Consider the following 7,388-nt stretch of genomic DNA (forward strand, 5'->3'; position numbering starts at 1 on the left):
TTTTTTCTCTGTGACAGGTGTCATAATAAGACCTCCACTGGATCAACGAGTGCTTGCGAGTTTGGTACAAATTGAGGAGGGCTTTGGAGAAATGGCAGGACTGTTTCTAGGCAACTGTAGTATTTTAATACACTCTTTAAAACACGTTTTTCAAGTGACAGGAAACATTGAGATAAATAAACTGACAGGTTTCTTTTTCTTCTGCCTACATGATGCAGCATTTGGGGATATTTTCAGAGGCCCACTAACTGGAACTGCACCTAAGTGGGCCAGGTTCAATATTTAAACAGGTTACATGTGGCCTATGGGTCTAATCTTGCTTACTCTTTTATCAGAGGCTTAAATTCAATATAATTACATTTCTGACCAATCACAGTAATCATATGAATGAAGATTTTCTGCTTCTCGCCTCATTTGTTGTGATCTAGAGGAGAGAGAAAGAGCTTCTTGCCCATCAATGAAAAAAAATCCGGTGATTTTTCATCAGATACTGAGCCAATACCTGTCATGTGAAATGACATTGATGCCCAGGTTACACCGCCTAAAATAAGATGTATGGAACCAACCTTTGTGCCCAACAAGCATGTTTGTGCCAAAATCCCCCTTTTATTACCACTCCTGGCACAGATGTGATACTGATGCCAGTGAGCCAATATATTTTTTTTAAAAATACAAATTCCGAATTCTTTTTTCTCTCATATTATGGCCAGGGCCAGATAGTTCAATCTTCATTTACTCCATTTTAGTAATAATACACAATGCCCCCAATTTGACCGATTATCTAAGTTAAGGCCCATTTTATTTATTTTTTTCAGAAATTGTACGCCTCTGAGATGACTCCCTTGTCCTTTTCAAGGTCTGACTTCATTTGTGGTGGTGAATCCCACAAAAGCGTAAAGTTATGCAAGTACAGGAAATACTGTGAGGGGTCAACATGGCCGACCAGACACATTTTACAAGTGGGGAAATAGTGCTTTTTTCCCCTTTTTTAAATAAAGGCTACCACCTCTGGGTTATGGTCAAAAGGCTGCATGAAAAGTGTCCAAACAGTCCTGATGAAATACTTTGGGTTTTCTGCTTTACAAAAATATATACTTTTGTTGCAAACTCACCATACTAAATGAAAAAATTCTGCAGTTTTGAATCCTTTATGTACACCTTATAATATGTGCCACATAGCTGCCGGGAAAGTATGGAAATCCTATAAAAATAGGGTATTTCCAAAATCAAGACACCTGAATTGATTAATTTTGAGCGTAATTTTCTGTTAATCTGTTACAACTAATGTTGTGAAAATAAAATACCTGAAAAATGTGGGGTTTTTTCTTTTTGTCTCTAAATTACTTATACTAAGTGTTGGACTAATCATGTAACTATGGTATAAAAAAAAAGCTACATTGCTCCCTGAAAAAACAATATGTAGTTTAAGTTGTTAATATACATTGTGAGTAATGTGTGTTAACAGAATAATTTCCTCTGTAGTGAAAGAATAACTGGACTAGTAAGAACCAACTATCCTACTACATTTAGCTGCTGTCTTTATTTCCCCCACAGGCACAATTATCGAGACAGACAGTGGGTAGAGGAATCTCGCTCAAAATGCATGAAGCCACTTCCACCAACACAAATGTCAAGGGGTGTAAGCTGTTATGTTCTCGCTTCTGTATATGGTGCCTTCGAGAAAACCCTCGCTAAATTACTAATATCATACAAAGCTATTTGGAAAATTGTTTTATGAGCTTATTCTCTCAGTTTCATTATAATGAGTTTTTGTTACTGTATATTGGAAAGGGTGAATTCAGCTGGGGGACATTCCTCTCTCTGCAGAAACCAATTAATTCATCATTCATTTTGACAATGTATGCATTTTTCCTTTAATTTATGAATTACAAAGTTCAAGTTCTAACTTTTCTATTTCGATATTCCAGTATTAACTTATTCCCTAAATTGTTTTAAATCTAAAGAAACACCAGAGATTAATTTGCAAACACTACTGGTCTTTACCATGTCCCTTATCAAAGGTCTTGTGTCTCATCATTGTCCCCGAACCAAAAAGGGCCTGGTGAGGCCTACTGGTCTAGGTACTAATACCAGTGTCTATAGCACAGGAGCATTAACAATATAATGTACCGTAAACACCACCAGTGTCTGCTTTTTATGACAATTATATTGCAGTAGAAATAGCTGGCCATTCATGTGCTTCTCGTTTTTCTCTGGCTGCTACTGCTCCCTCTTCACTTGCCATTAGGTAGATGCCAAGCCATTTTTTTTTTTGTTTTCAGATAGCCTGCAACCCACTTTTATAACCAAGTAGTTGGCGAGACGAAGAATTGTTTTGAAACAATAGTTCCATCCCAGAGACAAAAATATATAAAATATATACACATGCAAACTACACAATGCAGTCACAATACGCAAGACACAATGTCAGGACTCGGGTGATCAGGTCGGGAAGGAGCCCAAGCGCAAGGGATACCTGGAAGGGTACGAAAGGCACACAGCCCACTTGGAAGGGTACGAAAGGCACACAGCCCACTTGGAAGGGTACGAAAGGCACACAGCCCACTTGGAAGGACACAAAGCAGGGAATCCACTTGGAAGGACACAAAGCAGGGAACCAGGAACGGTACAGGTGCAGAGCCGCAGCAGAAAGGTCCACAGACTTCAATACAAAGGCCCTGACTGAAGGGCAGGGCAGGTTCATAAAGGCAGGGTACTCTAGGGCTCAACCCAGGTAACAAGGCACACCTGATCCTAGTAATTGAGCTCTGAGTGCTCCAGAGGGCGGAGGGTGGCCACTAGTGGTAGCAGATTTCTATACCACAGGTATGAAAAAGCCATGGTTCAGGCAGCGAAAAAGTGGTTCCTGACACACAAGCATACAAAACAATACACAGTGACCCTACACTATGCAGAGTCATACTACCCTCCACAAGGTGGTACTGCCTATACATATGAAAACCTTACTTTTCCCGAGAACTTTTAATTATTGTTTTCAATCAGTATAAGTGTGTCGGAGGTGTTCTGTATAAAAGAAACGGATCATGCCAACACAGGGATATTGATATTTGTATCAAAATGTGTCAAACCAAAATCAATTTCCTGACCCAAATATATCATGCTGAATTGCAGCGGGTTGCAGGTTGCAGATATTTAAATATTGCAGCTGGAAGTTTACACCTTCAAGCTATGTTTACCATAGGAACGGGATAAAACAAAGGCATTTTAAAAGGATGACAATATACTGCTGTTAGTCTGTTACACAAAACATCACGGTGTGTTGAGAAATATTATATAATGAAACATAAATCTATCCACTTAGTGAAAAAAAGAATTATGTTGGATTCATCTGACAAATGGTATACATGAAATGTAGATTTCAAAGACTCATTCCCAATATCCAAACCTACTTCTCCATCTTTCTTATTATCTTTTATTTATATAGCGCCAACAATATACGCAGAGCTCCTTCAAGGGGCATCTCCGACTAAAGTGTCACCACCATGAATACTTAAATAGAACTTAATTGTTACCTCCTCTATCATGTATTCAGAACAACGAAATAAATTAAGGAACATTATCTGGCAAATAATTTAATAGGTACTTGAAGACATCAGTAATGATCAATTCAATGTTGATTTAACACACAACTGGTTGTAATTCCCAAGTTAATGTAAATATTTTACTATATAAAACTTAACAGTTGTAGTCTATCCGAAAACGAAAGAATCGGAACTGATCGAATAAGGAAAAAGGCACTGAAAACATACTTGATTTCACAGTACCATGTGGACAAAGATGGTTATAAATAGAAATTGTATCAAGGGCAGTAAACTGGGGAATACCTTGGATTTTTAAGTAGTCGTCTGAATTCACTCTGCGTAGCGCCCATCAAGCAGCACTCTTAGTTAACACCATAGTTCTATAGATTTCATCAATGATGCTGCACCAGGATAAGGGTTTTAGAGTATTATTTGTAGGAAAAATGAACTGGCCGGCCTCAATACCATAATCTTTTAAAAGACACACTGACAAAAAGCACTAAAAAAAAATAGGACAAAAACACAGGTAATCGTAGCTCAAAGGGGGGGGGCAGCTATTATTACTGTCAAATGCTGGCTAAACAGCATAAACAATCTAAAAATTGTTCTTAATTTAAAATCATGACATGTGTGAGACTTGGCTACATTTTAAACTAGCATCGGCTATGTTATAAACTTGTCCTTTCTGTGAATAATTTAAATATTGAGGGTAATACATAATATTTCTGTCCAATACCACAGTTCAAGAGTTTCCTGCATATAAATTATTCTGTCTCTGAATTTGTTAGAACGTATGTTTTATCTACATTATATTTTGTTTCATTTTTCAACAAAAGTGTATTAATGAACCTTGTTCTGAACACGCATAAACTGTGACTGCCACACTATAATATAACTACAATATAAATTGGTCCAGAGATTTCAATTTATTTAGAAAACACTGAAAGAAACATTAAATGCATAAGGGCTATTGAAAATTCAACAAGATCATAGGGGAATTAAGTCAACTTAAGATATACTGTCAATATGAGCTAAAAACAAATACGGAATAAATGCTTAGAATGTTATACTAAAGAGTAATGTAACTATAGACGTAGAAGTTTTCATCAAAATAAACATAAAAATATGGCTCAAAGTTCACATTAAGAATATGGGATAATTTTGTCTGCTTTTTATTAAAGTTTTTTCTCCCAAGGTTTATGTATAGCTAGAATAACTGTTGTAACACCAGTTAGTGATTAATCACCCAGATTACTTTACACCTAGGGGCTTGTCACAATCCTCAATCATCTGTCCCCAAATATGTGGGGGCAGATGGGGTGGGTTGATCCTGATTGGCAGGGTTAGGCTGACGGGGATTAACCATTATATATTTTTTTACATTTATTCATATGATCACATGCAATAAATGACAATTCGGTGTTCTGTGAGCACTGAGGTATTAAAATCCTCGCTATTTCTTTCTGACACACTTTGATCTTGTATCAGAGAGGAGAGAGATACTGAAAATGTCTCTAAAAATAAATTAATGGAAAAAAAAATAGAGCAAATTTTTCATTCACATTCTTTACATTCATTGCACTTTTAACAGTAAACAAAGGGTTAAGTCTATAACAAATGGTCTCAAAATAAAGCCCTATCTGCCCATAATAGCGCTGCTTTTTCTTCACTAACATAAATGTGTGTATGAATGAATAGCAGAGTGTCAGTGTACATACAGTATGATTGAGTGGTCAAGTGTAAGTGTGCATACGAGTGAGTGGTTTTGACCCCCCCCAATAGGGTCATCTTATATTGAGGCTTTTTTTTTGCTTTCATTAAAATCCAAAGTTAGGGGGTCATCTTGTAATCGAACAAATATAGTAATAGTCAGCAAGACAAAACAAGAACTCAGAGCATACCCAGCGAATACAATTCGCTGTGTAAAAAAACCCTGTCTCAGGCATAAATCTTGGGGATTGAGAAGTTGGTTGGTAATGTGTAATACTATAAGGAGTCTTTCCCTTCTATATGAAGAGCCATATTCATAGCTGCACATGTCTGGTGGACTCTCCCTGTTTGGTTGAATTGAACATATTTAGGATAGGCTTAGAGGTATTGTCTTCTACTCCTGCTCCTGTGCTACCTGCTGTTTATTTAGGGGATAGACTACCAACTCCAATGATTGCAGTGAATGTGTAGTTTGGTAACATTTAAGGAAGTGAAGTAGAGCCAGCCATCAGTTCACTTCATGGAGGAACAGTAGTGAGGACTTCATCCTCAGGTTCATTCTCTTATTTTATTAGTGTCCTAGATTACGGATCCATTTGAAGACTAGACAAGAGTGGAGTGAGTGCACCAAATATTTAAACCAATAAATAGTGATGTGCTATCAGATTCCCCGATAGAGAGTTATAAAACAGCTTTACAATTGTTGTTGAACATCAGGGGGAAAAGCTCATCCGTTGTCACAGCTCCAACAACAGATTATCAGCATATGTATATACACTTTGAAGTGTGTGTTGTGAGAGGGGAGTCAATGTATATTCTGATTTGGAGAGGATAAAAGTGGAAACCTGTAATTTAGCAGTGCTTATCATAATACCTTCCAAAAGTGCTTCATTCATAGGGCTGTTTGCCGTCTATGGTGCGAATGTCTGTGAGACTGCTCTTTCAAAACATGTACCCACAACAACAAAAAATCCATTACACATACACTACTTATTAACACAAAAACATATATAAAAACATTCATTCTATCCCTAATATTTGGGAGGAGGTCATTTGCCAACCCCTCGTTATGGAGAAAAAATCCCTGAACCATCTGGGATTATCATGGGGGCGTACTTGGGGCTAAAGAGAGAGAGGGGGGGGGGGGAAATCCTGATATTTTTTTGAATAAACCACTTTCAATAACCAGTAAATAATTACTTTATCTTTAAACTATATCTTATGTATAATACATACACATAAAAAGGTTTAATATTGCTAAAAACTAGGCATAATAATGGGGCCAAAAGTGGCTGTTTGCACAACACTCAGTGTAACTGCTATTCTTTTTTTATTCTGCACACATTCAGCATCAGTCTATATTTAACCGTTGGCCTTAAACGTTCGCCATGACCCTGTTAAAGCTTAAGTTAATGTAAAAAGGAAAAAGACACATTGGTAAATGTAAATATAATTTTTTTTTCTCTATTTAATGGTTTGGAAGCACTGTTTGAAAGGGATTTCATTCCCCACCTATGAAATTTTGTAATTTTTCAATGATTAAAAATGTGTGAGATCACACCATAGGAAGTTTATAAATCCAGCAAATTAAAAGGAATCCTGAAAAATACCTCAATATGTGATAATAGCACACAATAAATTATGAGACAGCAGGTCATTCCGTTTGGGTCTTCTGTGATAATCGTAACTCATAGTAACAGAAATAATGTTTTTCTTTAAGGACACTGAATGTTAGAAAGAATTTAGGCTTATTTTTTTCCGAGGAGAAGTACATACAATGTGAATTCTATAGTTCTATGTCTTGGTCTGAAGAAAGGTTTATGGTAATCCTCAAGAACGTTATAATTTTCCTAAAACTACCACAAAACAGCTGTATTAGCTTCTTCACTAACAAAACCATGATCTGCACATCGTCCATGCCCAAGACCAGTAAATATACATATACGTATACATACACACATAATCTTCAACTGTGATGCAAGAAAACATATGTGTGCAAAAGTAAAAGCTGTCCGAACTGGAAAAAGAGGCTGAAGTGGGTTTGTTGCTGTGTATATAAGTTATGATATGGAGGAAAACAAACTCTTCCTGTATTTGATATCAAGCCAGAAACATTGTGTAGCATTACAGAAGGAA

This window comes from Spea bombifrons, chromosome 12, assembly GCF_027358695.1.
Source record: "Spea bombifrons isolate aSpeBom1 chromosome 12, aSpeBom1.2.pri, whole genome shotgun sequence".
In the NCBI taxonomy this organism is placed as follows: domain Eukaryota; kingdom Metazoa; phylum Chordata; class Amphibia; order Anura; family Pelobatidae; genus Spea; species Spea bombifrons.